Raw genomic sequence first — 15,999 nt, forward strand, 5'->3', positions numbered from 1 at the left:
GTCAATGCGGTTAGTTTAAGAAGCATTTGTGCAAGTTGACGAAATGAAGCTGGTCTCCTTGAGCTTGATTTGGCCTGTCTCACCTAGTTGTAATTCACAGATTGCAACTGTTGCTGATCATTTATTGGTCCTCCTCCTCCTCCACAGTTCAGTAAATTACTCACAGCTTCACTAATCACATTCTGTATATGCAGTCAAATAAGCAGAAGACCATGTCTCCCTCTATTCACTCATTAAATGAGATGGAAACTCATCTCAATGCCCAAAAATGTCAACATCATTATTAGTCAAGGAACTGAGTTCCAGAGTTGGGAAGTTATGTTGTAGCTTTATAAAACTTTAGCTAGGCTGCATGTGGAGATCTGGTTGCCCTATTATGAGAAAGCTCTTCAAGCTTTGGAGAGGGTGCAGAACAGCTCCATTGGTGGTGCCTGGATTAGAGAGAATATACCATGAAGAGAGGTTGGAGGGACTTGGTGTAGGCTTAGGAGAGCCCTGATAAAGATTTATAAGATAGACTTGTTGCTGTTCCTTTCCACACCTTGTGGTGTATTGGGTGGCAACCTTGCTGTTTCTTTAGCATTTCTGTTTTGTATGAGGCTGAGTTGCTAGCTTGATGCTCAACCCCAGCACAGGTGGAAAGCGTGCAAGGAGCCAGCCGGATTTGAACCCAAGACCACTCGACTCCAAGTCTGGTGCAGATGCCACTACACCACCAGCTGGCACAGATAGCGGAGACAGCCAGTATCTTTTTCCCAGGGTTGAAATATCTAATACCAGAAGGAGTGCACTTAATATAGGGAGGAGCTAGGTTTAAAGGAGATGTGCAGGCCAAGTCTTTACATAGTGGTGAGTGTCTGGAATGCTCTTCCTAGGGTAGTAGTGGATGCAAATACAAAAGAGGAATTCAAGAGGCTCTCGGGCACATGAATGTGCTGGAAATGCAATGATATGGACATTGGATAGGCAGAAGCAATTAGTTGGACTTTTGATCACAAATGTAATTAGATCAGAATAACATTGTGGGAAAAAGGGCCAGCTGCTGTGTTGTACAATTCTATGTTCTTACCCTTCCCATACAGAGAATTATAAAGGTCCACATCACACTGAGGAAATAAGATTTTCCTCATATAAGGTCCCATTGGCTAATTTGTTTTGGAATCAACAATCCCTGCTTCTCGACATTCCATCCATAAGAAACAGTCTAACAGCATCTACATCATTAAGTCCTCTTGAGCTTTATGTATTTCAGTGAGGTCAACTCCTATTCAATGCTCAGGAAATCATTCCTTACAAGTACAAATGCTCCTCATAAGAATTGTTCTTTGTTGTATCCTGTACAAGGCACATTGACCTATTTTTAGTTAAGGTGACCCAATTCATTGCTGATATAATGATGACCTGAGTAGTGAGTGCCCAGGTCTGATCCCCTGAGCTGTATTTCATGGCAGTGTCTCAGCATTAAGGTTTTGAACTGGTAGAAATTCATAATCCTGAAATATTCTTCCAGGACAGAAAAGTTTTTGATGCATATATGCCATGTCAGGTAAGCCACCTTGTTTGGCATGCATGAGTTGGGTTAAAATGCTGTTTTCATGCTGTACAGCTCTATGACTACAACAAAAGGGTTTACTGGTAGATATAGACATGAGGAAAGGATGTGCTGGCATTGGAGAGGATCCAGAAGTTGTTTATGAGGATTAACATGTGAGGAACAGTTGATGGCTCTGGACTCAGTGGAGTTTAGAAGAATGAGAAGGGATTTCATGGACATCTATTAAATATTGAAAGGCTGAGACAGAGTGGAGGTGCAGAGGGTGTTTCCAATAGTGAAGCATCTTAAGACCAGCGGGCACAATCACAACATACAAGGACATTCCTTTAGAATATCGATGAAGAGGAATTTCTTTAGCTAGACTATAATGAATCTTGTCAAATTAATTGCCAAAGACAGTGGTGCAGGCCATCATTAGGTATATTTAAAGTGGAAGTTGATAGGCACTTTATTAGTAAGGGCATCAACAGTTATGGGGAGAAGGCAGTAGAATGGGGTTGAGAGGGGAAAAAATCCCCTATTGAATGGTGGAGCATACTCAATAGGCCAAATAGTCTATTTCTGCTCCTATGTCTTATGGTCTTATGATATTAAAGCTGCTCACACATGTACTACTGACCCCTGAATAGAGAAAGCCTTTGGGGTGATTCCTCCAGAAGAAGAGAGAATACTATATTGAATTGTGCCCTCAGGAGAAGGCAGACACTGTGGAAATGTGCCTTCAGCAGATATTCAAAATTCTGCAGAATTGTTACCCACAGGGAATTCCACAACCAGTCCTCTCCCCTGGGGAAAGGAAAATAGATCCTATGCAAGACGTCAAAATTCTAGAGAAACTCAGCAAGTCAAGCAACACCTATGAAGGGAATAAAGAGTTGACATTTCGGGGACAGACACTTCATCGGGACTGGAAAGGCTTGACCTGGCCTGAAATGTTGACTGTTTAGTCCCCTTCCTTGAAGCTGCCTGATCTGTGAGTTTCTCCAGCTTTTTGAGTTTGATGCTCAAGATTTCCAGCATCTACAGAATCTCTTGTGTTTAGATCCTGTGAAGTTGTAGCACAAGGAAGTGAGTGTAGATCCTGTAGACCTGTATCCCTGGGACTAGTATTTTATCCTGGAAAAAAGAGCCACATGAAAGCACTGCTGTCCTGGTGAAGAAATTATCAGTGCTGTAGGGTCAAGAATTCCAAAGTTTGGAACCAGCGATCAGCAAAACTGGTGATATATTCCTAAGGTAGGCCCAAGTGGAACTGAGGGGAGGGGATTGGTGTACTGCTGATGGTAGTGTCCCCATGCACTTACTGTTGTGCTTGGTTTAAGGATCTCAAGCTACACAAGTCATTTTAGAATGCCATTATAGATGTGGGTTTTGGAAAAATCTTAAAAGATTAAAGAAGGCAGAAGCGCTTCAGGAATTAATTGCCAGATTCAGACCACAGTGTTGCTGGAGTGTCAGAAATAGAGATAAGCAGATATATTAAAGGTTTATAAAGCAGGAGGAGGAGATAGGATGAAGCCCTGAAGTGAACTGAAAATGGGAATGATGATAGTAAAGTTGTGGTTTTCCACTGGGAACCAATGACACCTGACAAACTGAAAGTAAGTGGCAATGACGCATCACTTGTGCTCAATCCCTTTTATGAACACTTGGAAAGGGAGAATAATGACACTCCTGCATAACCCTCACAGCTCCTGAAGACCCTGTGATTTCAGTCTCCTCAATATTCATCAACACAGGTGTATCTCATGGATGCATGTGTAGCTGACTGATACAGGGTCATAGAAAACTATGGCACAGGAACAGGCCCTTTGGCCCATCTAGTCCGTGACAAACCATTTAAACTGCCTCTCCTTACTCCCTTTACACCAACATCTGTGTGACTGTGCTCAGCTCCAAAAACATTCACCAATGACAAATTTCAGCCAAACCATGGGTGGTGATGAGTCAGTGCACAGGATTGAAATAGAACATCTGGTTGAGTGGTGCCACAATAACAACCTCATGTTCAATGTCAACAAAGCCAATGAGGTGATTGATGACTTCAGAAAGGGGAAGTTTAGGGGATGGCATGCCAGTTCTTAGTGGTGGGTTGTAGCTGAGAGAGTCATCAGCTTCAAATTCCTGGACATCAGCATCTCAGATGACCTTACCTGGACCCAGCACATAGCTGCACGAAGGTACACCAGTGCCTCTACTTTCTTAAAAGCTTAAGGAAGTTTGGCTTAATGAAATACTCTTAACCTCTACAGGTGAACTGTTGAAAGTATCATGACTAGTTGCACCATGGTGTGGTATGGCAATTTAAATGCACAGGAATACAACAGGCTGCAGTGAGCAGTTGACACAGCCCAGTCCATCACAGGCATAGCTCTTCTACCACTGCCAGCATCTACTGGAGGCACTGGCTCAAGAAAGTGACATCTATCCAAAGGATCCTCACCATCCATGTCATGCTCTCTTCTAACTACTACCATCCAGCAAGAGATACAGAAGCCTGAAGTCCCAAACCACCAAGTTTGGGAGCAGTTACTTTTCTACAACCATCATGTTCTTCAATCCTACTTCTGCAATGAAGCACAATGGTCCAACTCTTGCACTACCATGGACTTGTCTCTGAATGTGTCTTTGTTTTTTCCCTCTAAGGTTTTGCTTTTGCACATGTTTTCCTTGGTATGGTATATTTTTATGTATAATTTATATTCTATGTGTTGTCTGAACCTATGTACCTGTAATACTGCTGTAGGCAAGCTTTTCATTGTATCTGTACCTCACTGAACATGCACACATGACAATAAATTCTAAATTGTAATCTAGGCAATGAATGCTAATGTAGGGATGATGGGTGAAAGGGAATTTCCTTCGGTTAGGATAAGGACAGCAGGATTTTGGAAGGTGCAGTTTGGAAGTCCAGACAGGAAAGCTTTCAAGCTTGGGACAGTGCTGATGAGAGTTCCACAAACGGATGAGCTGAGATGTGCAGTCAGACAGCTGAAGTTGCCGAAGCAGACAGCCTCAGTGACAAGAAGCTCATCTCTAGGTTAGTAGTAGTATGTGTGAGCACTCGAGTTGAGTACAATGTTCTCCTGGGAGGTTGAAACTGGTTCACCAGGTTCAGAAACAATCACTCAACTATCTGGCTCCTGAATCAGAGTGGATAACCTCACTCAGCCCAACAATGAACTGATTCCACAACCTATGGACTCACTTTCAAGGGCTCTATAACTCACTCTCTCAATATTATCTATTACTTATTTATCTATTAATATTAATTAGTTTTTTATTTTTGTATTTGCATAATTCTTTGTCTTTTACACATTGGTCATTTGTCCATCGTTGTGTAGTTTTTCATTGATTCTATTGTGTTTTTTTAATTTACTGTGAATGCCCACAAGAAAATGAATAATCTAAGATTTGTATAAGGTATATGTACTTAGATTATAAATTTGCTTATTTATGTACTTACTTACTTTTCTTTTTTGGGTCCTCAGTTGCCTGTAGACACTGATCTGGGGTTGCCACACACCTTAATCCGGTTTGTTATGGTAGATTCCCTTAATGGAGGATGCCTATGTGTGACTTTAACTTAGGGAGACTGATGCACAGGCAACCACTGCATGGTCCTTGGCAGATCGGTATCAGGGTTCAGTAGCATGGAATGCAAGATGACTGGGGACCCTTCACTGCTGCAGCCTTCCTCCACCTTCACTGCCACTGTGATGTGTCATCACCCCCTGTGAGCTCCATCATTGAGCTCAATGATTCCTCTTTGTTGAGAAACTTCCCCCTTTGTCCTTATCACCACCAGAGATAACCCTACCAATGTCTAAGTACCAGATGGCTGAACTCTAGACAGCATTGCTCTCTGGATCTCAGAAATTCACAAACCTCTACATCATGACAAGGTGACAATCCTCGGAGAAGGAAAAGGAGAGAAATAGTACTAGATATGAAATGAGAAACAAATCATCAAAGATGCTCAGTGGATTGAGCTGCAGTTATGGAAGCAGAGGGATAGTTGATGGTTCGGGTTAAGAGCCTGCATCAGGACTGAAAGTGTAGAGGGTGGAGTGAGGTAAGAGGTTGGTACAGCAGGTAACACATGCGGAGGGAGATGGGCAGAAAGACTAGGGAGGGGGAGAAGTGGGTGTCATGTGGAATCAAGAGTCAAGAGCTAGCAAGTAATATGTAGAGATTGACAAGGAAAGAAATAAAAGGGGGCAGGTGGACCCAGATCGGGGGTAAGAAAAGGGTGTGGTAAAGACAGAAGCTGGAGGATGATTAGTAGAGATACAGGAGACTGTAGGTGCTGGAATCCAATAAGTAAGAAAGGTGATTAGTGGAACCAGGTAAGGATGGATCATAGGCAGTTGAAACTATTCAGGGGATGGGAATGAAACTTGGTGATGGGAGGAGAGAGAGAGGGAAAGAAACACAGGGACTGTGAGGATAACTAGTTGGAAAAGTCAATATTCATTGTATAGACTACCCAGGGAGAACATAGGGTGCTGCTGTTCTCTTGCATTCGACTGAATGCCTACAGTGGAGAAGGCTGAGGACTGACCGGTCAGTGGGGGGATGGGAAAAGAGTTGACACTGCAGCAACTGGGAGTACGGGATGGCCATGCAGACAGAGCTCACACTCTGTGAAGCAGCCACTTAGTCTACTTGCCGATGCAGAGGAGGCCACGTTAAGAGTTCCAAACACAGTTCTGAATTGTCTGGTTCAGCTTCATCGTCATTTGCCAGGGAACAAATTGTCGATGCACTAGAAATGGAGTTTAGACAAAGAATGGTCTCCCACTGTTTCGTTGTTGACTTAGCTGAGTGTGGAAGACTCAGTGTTACCAACCAGAGAGAACTGTGTGATGGAAGAGAGGCCGGGAATTGTAAGGTGCATGTCAAACTGAGAGAGTGATTCTCAATCAAACTGACTGTAGCTAGAGTTGGCAGGTTCCAATGAGAAGCAATTGAACTCTGTTTCCCTGTCCACAGGTCTGCTGAGTGTCAGCAGTGTTCACTGTCTTGGTTGCATTTTCTTTGCTTTTTGGGGTGTGAGATTTTCTTGATAATGTATAAAGCAAATAAATGGGGTTCAATGGGAGGTCCAGTGAGAGTTCAGGCAGAGAAGCCACTGAAGTACTTCCTTGCTGATTTGTGGATGGATGCAAGTAGGGTTGGGAGAGTGCAGTCCGTTTACCTAGATGGTGGTGGATGGAGCAATCAAAGGTTTCAGCTGGATCAAGAGCCCATGAAGATACCTGCAGCCATGGGGACTTCTATCAATACTGCACAATGCTGCAATGTGAAAGGTTAGAAACCTAAGGGGTTCATCAGGATGCAAGTAAATAGGAGCAGGAGATGTGCATGCAGCCTCTCAAACCTAATCCATCATGGCTGATCTACACTGGCCTCAACTGTGCATCTCTGTGCCATTTCTCCATATACTCCTATTCCTCACTCTATCAAATATTTATTTACCTCAACTTTAAGCATTTGTAATAATTCAGATTCCTCCACCCAGTAGGTCAGAGAACTCCAGAGGTTCTCCATCCTCTGCAAGAAGGAACATCTACACCCTTGTGTATATGTCCCCTTGTTTATGAATCCCAGTGGTGAAAGCATCCCAAACCTCCCTAGGATCTGCTATGATTGAATAAGGTCTCCAGTCATTCTTCTAAACTCCACAGAATACAGACCTAAATTATATGATCTCTCTTGGTGCGGACAACTCTCTGATCCCAGAATTCGATCTTCTCTTTAGTGCCTCAAATGTTGTTGTATTTGAGGTAAGGGGACCAAAATTCTTTTCCAGTTGAAGCCTCACCAACCAGTTGCAAGACAAAATTCCCCTGTTTTTAAACTCTACTCACTTGCAATGAAGGCCTAAATGTAATTTCAAAGATCAAAGAAAATTGTTATCAAAGTACATTTTAGTCACCATATGCATTTTCTTGTGGGCATAATCAGCAAATCTATAGAATAATAACTATAACAAGACCACTGAAAGATCAACCAGAGTGCAGAAGACAACAAACTGTGTAAGTGGAAATATAAATAAATAGCAATAAATAACGTGAATGTGAGATAACAAGATAAACAGTTCTTGAAAATGATATCTTTGGTTGAGGAAACATATTAATAATGGGACAAGTGAAGTTGAGTGTAGCTATCCCCTTTTATTCAAAAACCTGATGTTTGAGGGGTAGTAACTTCTTGAACCTCATGATGCGAGTCCTGAGGCACTTAGAGCTTCTACCTGATGGCAGCAATGAGAAGAGAGCATGGTGCTGGGGATCTCTGATGAGAGATGGGGCTTTCCTATGACAATGATTCACCTAGATGACATTGAGTGAGTGGGTTGGAAGGGCTTTACCCATGATGTGCTGGGCCAAATCCACTACTTGTAGAATTTTCCATTCAAGGGGATTGGCGTTCCCAGACTAGGCCATGATGTAACGAGTCAATATACTCTCCATTACACTCCACTGTAAAGGTTTGTCAAAGTTTTAGATGTCATGCTAAATTTCCACAAACTCCTAGGGAAGTAGAGGCATAGCCATGCTTTCTTCACAATTGCCCTTTGTACTGCATCTAGGAGAGATCCACCCAGGATCTAAAGTTTAAATTTGCTAATCCTCTTCACTCTGATCCTCTAATGAGGACTGGGTCATGGATCTCTCTCTCTCTCTCTCTCTCTCTCTCTCCCCCCCCTCCCCTTCCATCTCCCTCTCCCTCTCCCTCTCCCTCCCCCTCCCTCCCCTCTCTCTCTCCCTCTCTTTCTCTCCCCTCCCCCTCTCCCTCTCTCTCCCTCTCTCCTGAAATCTATAATCAACACCTTAGTCCTGCTGACATTGATATGACACCACTCAGTCAGATTTTAAAATTCCCTCCAATATGCTGATTCATCACCACCTTTGATTCAGCCCACAACAGCGGTGTCATCAGCGAACTTGAGTATGGCATTGAAGCTGTGCTCAGCCACACAGTCATAAGAATAAGGTAAATAGAGCAGGGGACTAAGCACACAGTCTTCTGGTGCAACTGCACTGGTGGAGATCTTGGAGGAGATGTTGTGGCCAATCCGAACTGCTAGAGGTCTACAAGTGAGGAAATCCAGGATCCAATTACACAAAGAGGTCTTCTTATTGATTAATTTTTGAGGGGGACGATGGTATTGAATACTGAGCTGTAGTTGATAAAGAAGATCCTGATGTTTGCACCTTTGTTAACCAAATGTTTCCAGAACTGAGTGGAAGAACCAATGAGATGGCATCTGCTGTGGACCCCTTGCTCTAGTAGGCAAATTGGAGTGGATCCAAGTTGCATCTCAGGCATTAGTTGATATGTTTCATCACCAACCTCTCGAAACAATATATCACTGTGGATGTAAGTACTACTGGGCAATAGTCATTGAGGCAGGTCACCACGCTCTTCTTGGGCACCGGTATAATTAAAGCTTGCTTGAAGTTAACAAATTTCACAACATATGCTGGTGATATTAAACCTGATTCTGATTCTAATTCTGAAGTAGGTGGGGACCACACTCTGCCAAAGCAAGAGGTAAAAGGTATCAGTGAGCAGTCCAGCCAATTGATCGGCGTAGGTCTTTAGTACTTTGTCAGGTATCCTGTCTGGGCCGGATGCTTTTCATGGGTTTGCCTTTCTGAAGGCTGCTCTCACATTTGCCACAGAGACTGAAATCTCAGGATCATCAAGGGCTGTGGGAGTTCATGATGGGCCCTCCATGTTTTGACAGTCAAAGCAAGCTTAGAAGTCAAGATCAAAGGTTCAAAGGTTCATTTTGTTATTAAAGTATGTGTACAGAATACAACTCTGAGATTCACCTTCTCCAGCTGGCCATGAAACACAGAAAAACCATGGTGGTCATTGACAGAAAAAACATCAACCTACACCTCCCGCACAAAAAAGGAAAATAAACAAACTTCGCAAGCCCCAAACCCTCCCTCGCCCAAAAACTATCAGATCACCCACCCAGAAAGCAGTAGCTAGAACGTCAAACCCCTAACCCCCAACCCCCCTCCATCACACAAACAAAAAACAGATCAATCGCCCACACAGAAAAATGCCAACAAGAAAATCAGACCCCAAATCCCCAACCCTTTCCTCACACAAAAAATAAACTACAGTCCACACCAATAATCACATAAGTCTTTCAGCAGGAGAGTGAGGAACTCGGTCCTTCCTTGGGGAGCCACTGCCCACATGGGGTTTCCCAACCACTGACCCAACGCGGCCTTCATGGAGAGCAATTGCCATCTGCCAATCTGGCCTCATCTGCATTCACCTTGATGTCTCAATCTTTCTCAGCACTTCAGTCAGCAAGAAGTGGAGTCGACCTTGGCCCCGCAACCCATCTCTGGTCTTCTGCTTGAGGCTTGCGGTCCTCTCCTGGAATTTTCCTTGGGAGAATAGAGCACTAGATCAGTCAATTGAACTCCAAAGTGCAAATCACAAGTTCCAACAGTTTTCAAAACACAATTGAGATAAAAAGAATAAGGAGAAGGCGTGGAAAAAGTGAAATAATTGAAATAATTGACTATCTGGAAGGTATCGTCCGAGGAATCGTTGCTTGCTAGCACCACCTTGACTGGAAATAAAGGGCAACACGTCCATTCACACCAGCTTCTGTGGGCTCAACAAAAGGTGCTACTGCCCTATTTAAGTATGTTCCTAATGATCGCAAGATCCTGCTATACATTAAGAACTTAAGAGTATTGCGGGTCTATACCATCAGCGAGTTGTTCACTGACAGAGAAAATGAAGGAGATGTGGAAGGTGCTGCTGCCTGAGTCGACGGAGGCTTACTGTCTAATAGTGGACATTGTAAATCTGGTATGCTGCAAGCTTGAATTGCTGATGTATTGAGTGAGAGCAGGGTGGCAGGGGAGCTACGTGGTCTCAGTCATAGCAAGGACGAGACCTCAAGCCACGGTGTCTCCTGTTTGCAGCCGCCAGGAGAGAGGCGTCAAAGCTGGGGGGCTGCTCCGCAGGCGGTGTGGCGCAGCATCCAGGACAGAGTCAGCACTGTCCCTTCAGTGTCTGCTTGGCAGAAGACAAGCTCTATTGTGTTCGACTGAAGATTTCAATGGACTGAAGCATCTGGGCTGTATTCATATATATTTTGAATAATTGTACTAATTATTAGTACTTTACTAATATTCTATATGTGTTTACTACGTATATGTAAGGATTGGACCTCAAGATGCAGTATTGCCGGGGGCAGTGGTGGGGGGTGGCTGCTGCACAACATCCAAGCTGCAGTCGGTGCTCCCAAGCTCTTTTGTGGTGGACTGAAGATTTCGATGGGCAGAAGGGTCTGGACTGTGTACTGTGCATGTATATTTTGTGTGGTTATATCTCACTGATATTCTACGTGGGCTTATTGTGTTGTATGTGTGAAGACTGAGCTTCAAGCCGTGGTGTCGTCTGTGTGGGGGAGAGGGGGAAGTTGTTGGGGCCTGTGCACTCCACCGGAAGCAGGGTGACGTGGCATCCAAGCTGGGGTCAGTGCTGCCCCACTGTGTTCATGTGGCAGGAGACTGGCTCTATTGTGGTCGACTATGGGTTGATGGCTGGTGTTTGGGACGCTGCTATTGTGTGATTTGATGCCATTTGTCCTTGCTCTCGTGTGTGTGCGTGTGCATGTGCACTTTGTACTGAGTGTGACTGTCAGTACTGTGTTTTGCACCTTGACGCCATTTTGTGTGGCTGCATTCATGTGTATTCATGTATACCAGAATGACGAATAAATTGAATTGAATCTGGGAGCAAAGCCCTGTTGTCACCTATGTCGCTTGATTTTTCTTGGTAAGAGGTGATCGAATTCAAGCCCTTGCCACAAATGTTGAGCATCCTTCACTGGTTCAAGTTAGTTGCCACTTTGTTTGTGAGATGGCATTCCAGGGATTGTGCCTGGACCTCTTGTAACTTTCTTGGTTCCCAGCTCTGAATGCTCCTGATCTGGTCCTTAGCAGAGTGAGGATCTCATGGTTCATCCAGAGCTGCTTACTGGGGAAAACTCTGAACGATTTTGTGGGGACGCACTCATTAACAGCCATTTCAATAAAGTCTATTACAACCGTGGTGTATTCATTCAGATCCACAGATGAGTCCTTGAACATGGCCCAGTCTACTTGCAGTCTTAACTACTAGTTGAACCTGCCTGACGGCTTTCATACACTTGGACACCCAATCCACACTCAGCTCTTCTTGATCTCTTGCACAACTGCAGCCCAGAGTTGCCAGATGTGTTCCTTGTGAAATATTCAGCTCTCACTTTGCTGTCTCATTGTCAGTCCTGAGCTATGATGCGTGAGGTTGATGCAGAGTTCCCTTCTTCGCTGAACTCCTCTGCACTTTGCTGCCTTTTCATGAAGTTATAGAGTCGGGGAGTTACATTGCATAGAAACAGACTACTTGGCCCAATGGTCCATGCTGAGTGAGACACTCCATCCAAGCTAGTCCCATTTGCCTGTATTTGGCACATTAGCCTTTGAAATGTTTACAATCCATATATCGGTCCAACTGGCCTTTAAATGTTATTTTTATGCCTGCCTCAACCACTTCCTCTGGCAGCTTATTCCATATAGACACCATCCTCTTTGTAAAAAAAGTTGCCCTTTAAATTCCTGTTAAATCCCTCCCATCTCATTTAACCAATGTACTTTAGTTCTTGATTCCCTAACCATGTGAAAAAGTTGCCCCTAAATTCCATGAGACTATAAGAGATAGGAGCAGAATTAGGCCATTCGGCCCTTTGAGCCTGCACCGCCATTCAGTATGATCATGGCTGATCATCCAACTCAGAACCCTGTACCTGCTTTCTCTCCATAGCCCCTGATCCCTTTAGCCACAAGGGCCATATCTAACTTAACATATCTAATGATAAATTCATATCTAACATAATGAATCATCAGGGCTGATTCATTATGCCTTTCCAGCCTTCTCCCCATAATCTTTCACACCCTCACTAACCAAGAACCTACCAACGTCTGCTCGAAGTATACCCAGTGACTTGGCCTCCACAGCTATAAGTGGCAATGAAGCCACTTATGAAGCCTCAACATTACATCCATGTTTTTATATTCTAGTCCTCTTGAAATGAATGCTAACATCACATTTGCCTTCCTCACCCCTGACTCAACCTGCAAGTTAACCTATAGGGAATTCTGCATGAGGACTCCCAAGTCTCTTGGCAACTCGGATTTTTGAATTTTCTGCCCACTTAGTAATAGTCTATTGTTATGTAACACAACCCTGGGCAAAGTACCTGTTACACGCACGCAACACTGTAAAAGTTTCAGCAGCAATAAAACTCACCTGGAGTCTGGTGGTGCTGTTAACAAGTACTATTTTATTAGTAACTACGTAATACAGTAACCTAAACCTTGTAAACCAAGGGTTCAGTGTTAGGCATATATAGGTATATAGATAAAGTTCCCAAACTCATATTCAAGCTCAGGTAGTAAGAGGTACAGTCTTACAATGGTGTGTAAGAAAGTTCTGTTCAGTTCAATCCACGGAATTTGAAGTGAGAGAGAGAGATATTTGTAATCTAAACAAACAGGTGTCATCAATCTTCCCCGTTGTCCTCCAAATCCTTCAGCTTAGTCAAATGTGACTACATTAAAGGGGTCCCGTCTTGCAGTGGTTAACTACCAGCCCAGGCGAGGGTTCGACACACCGGTAGTTCCCACAGGGTCACCCTTACATGCACTGTGATGACCACCGATTGACCTTTCCCGATCGATCCACAACCCACCCGTGTGGGCACTCAAAGAGCTCAGTGACTCTTTCGTCGCCAACCTCTGTGCGTCTCCTCTGTGTCTCTGTGAGAAATGCAGTTGACCTTGCTTAAATACACACACACTGAAGACCAGCTGTCCATCATGTAACTCCTCCTCTCTCTCACCATGGCAACCCAGAAGCCAACAGCAATTCTGTAGTGTCCTTGTATAATTCCAGAAAACTGTAAACACGAGCTGCTCACCATAGAAAGAGAGCAATTTTTGTAGTCAGCAGAAATCCAACAGTGTCTAAAAGTCAGTCTCATTCTCTTGGCATTTTAAAGTGACAGTCCACAGAAAAAACTGAACCCTGGGGGTATATAACACTATGCTTATGTTCCTTCTACCAAAGTGCATGACCATACACCTCCTGACACTGCATTCCATCTGCCACTTCTTTGCCCATTCTGCTAATCTGTCTCAGTCCTTCTGCAACCTCCTGCTTCCTCAGCACAATCTGCTCCTCCATCTATCTTCATATTGTCCCCAAACTTGGCCAGAAAGCCATCAATTCCATCTTCCAAATCATTGATATATAAATCTAAAGAGAAGCAGCCCTGATACCAACCCCTGCAGAACACTACTAGTCACTGGCAACCAACCAGAAAAGGCTACCCACTCTTCGCCTCGTTGCAAGTAACCAATCTTCTGTCCATGTAAAACCGTGACTCTTATCTTGTTAAGCAGCCTCATGTGCGGCACCTTGTCAAAGGCCTTCTGAAAATCAAAGTACGCAGCATCCAATAACTGTCCTTTGTCTATCCTGCTTGTTATTTCACCAAAGAATTCCAGCAGACTTTTCCAGACAAGACCATGCAGCCTTTGGCCTACTTTATCATGTGCCTCCGAGTACTCTGAGATCTCATCTTTAACGATGTACTCCAACTCTAACTGGCCTATAATTTCCTTTCTTCTACCTTTCTCCCTTCTTGAAGTGTGGAGTGATATTTGCGATTTTCCAATCCTCCAGAGCTATCCCAGAACCTAGTGATTCTTGAAAGGTCATTCATAATAGATAGATAGATAGATGGATACTTTATTGATCCCAAAGGAAAGTACAGTGTCACAGTAGCATCACAATTGCACAGATATACAAATATTAGAAGAGAAATAAGAAAGAATAAAAAGTAAGTTACCTTAAAAATAAGATGCGCAAGATTAACAAGTCAAAGTTTATAAGATTTCCAAGCTCACAGTGATAAGAAGGTGTTGCAAGAACTACCATAATATTATACAGTAATGGGTGCACATCCACGCTGTCCAGATAAGAAGTGATGGTAGTATTGTACAGGGTGTCCGTAATAGCGCTTAAACAGAACTTTGGTAAACAGATGTTAATTACAGTCTAACAGGAGGCGATCATCACTTCCTCAGCTATAGGTTGATTCATATAGAGCCTAATGGCCCGGGGTAAGAATGACCTCATATAATGCTCTTTGGAGCAGTGCATTTGTCTTCGTCTGTTATTTAAAGTCCTCCTACGTTCGGCCAAGATGACATGCAGAGGGTGAGAAACAGTTTCCAGAATTACCAGGATTTTCCAGAGAGTTCTTCGTTCTACCGCAACCTCCAGTATCCTCTTTGACTCCTATAACAGAACCAGCCTTTCTAATCAGTTTTGATCAGTTGTCCTGTCAAAGGGTTGCCGCCCAAAATGTCGACTGTACTCTTTTCCATAGATGCTGCCTGGCCTGCTGAGTTCCTCCAGCATCTTATGTGTGTTGCTCAGATTTCCAGCATCTGCAGAATTTCTCCTGTTTCTAATCAGTTTATTGAGTCTGTTTGGCATCACCCATGTGTTGATGCCATTGCCTCAATGCACCGCTGCTTAGAAAATTGTACTGGTAATGACAGACTGCTGGAACAAGTGAAGGAGAGGCCTGCATACTCCAAAGGACCTCAGTCTCCTCAGGAGGTAGAAGCGTCTGTGGACCTTCTTGTACACAGCCTCTGTACTGGTGCTCCACTCAAGTCTGTCATCCCGGTGCAGCCCCAGGAACTTGTAGGGCCTCACTACTTATACATCCTCACCATCAAAGGTAACAGGGAGCAGTGCAGGCTTGGTCTCCCTAAAGTCCATCACCATCTCCTTTGTCTTACTGATGTTGTGCTGCGGATGATTTAGTCAGCACCATTCAACAAAGTCCATCACCAGGGCCTATATTCATCCTCCCATTGTCCCTTTATACACCCAACTATTGCTGAGACATCAGAGAATTACTGCAGATGACATGACTCAGTGTTGAATCTAAAGTTTGAGGTATACAGGGTAAACAGGAAGGGAGCCAATACAGTCCCCTGTGTGACCCCAGTGCTGCCTAGAGCTATGTCTGACACACAACTCTGAAGACACACACACTGTGGTCTGCTAGTCAGGTAGTCCATTATCGCCAATACGCTAATCCCTCCACAATCTCTTCAGTCACCTCTTTCAGAACCCTGGAGTGTACTCCATCTGGTCCAAGTGACTTTTCTACCTTCAGACCTTTCAGTTTCCCAAGCACCTTCTTACTAGTAATAACAATTGTGTTCACTTCTGCCTCCTTACACTCTTGAGGTTCTGGCATACAATACTACCAGTGTTTACCAAAGTGAAGATGGATATAAAATACATTTAGTTAATCCAGTAATTTC

The sequence above is a fragment of the Hypanus sabinus genome, chromosome 16 (assembly GCF_030144855.1).
Source record: "Hypanus sabinus isolate sHypSab1 chromosome 16, sHypSab1.hap1, whole genome shotgun sequence".
NCBI lineage: Eukaryota > Metazoa > Chordata > Chondrichthyes > Myliobatiformes > Dasyatidae > Hypanus > Hypanus sabinus.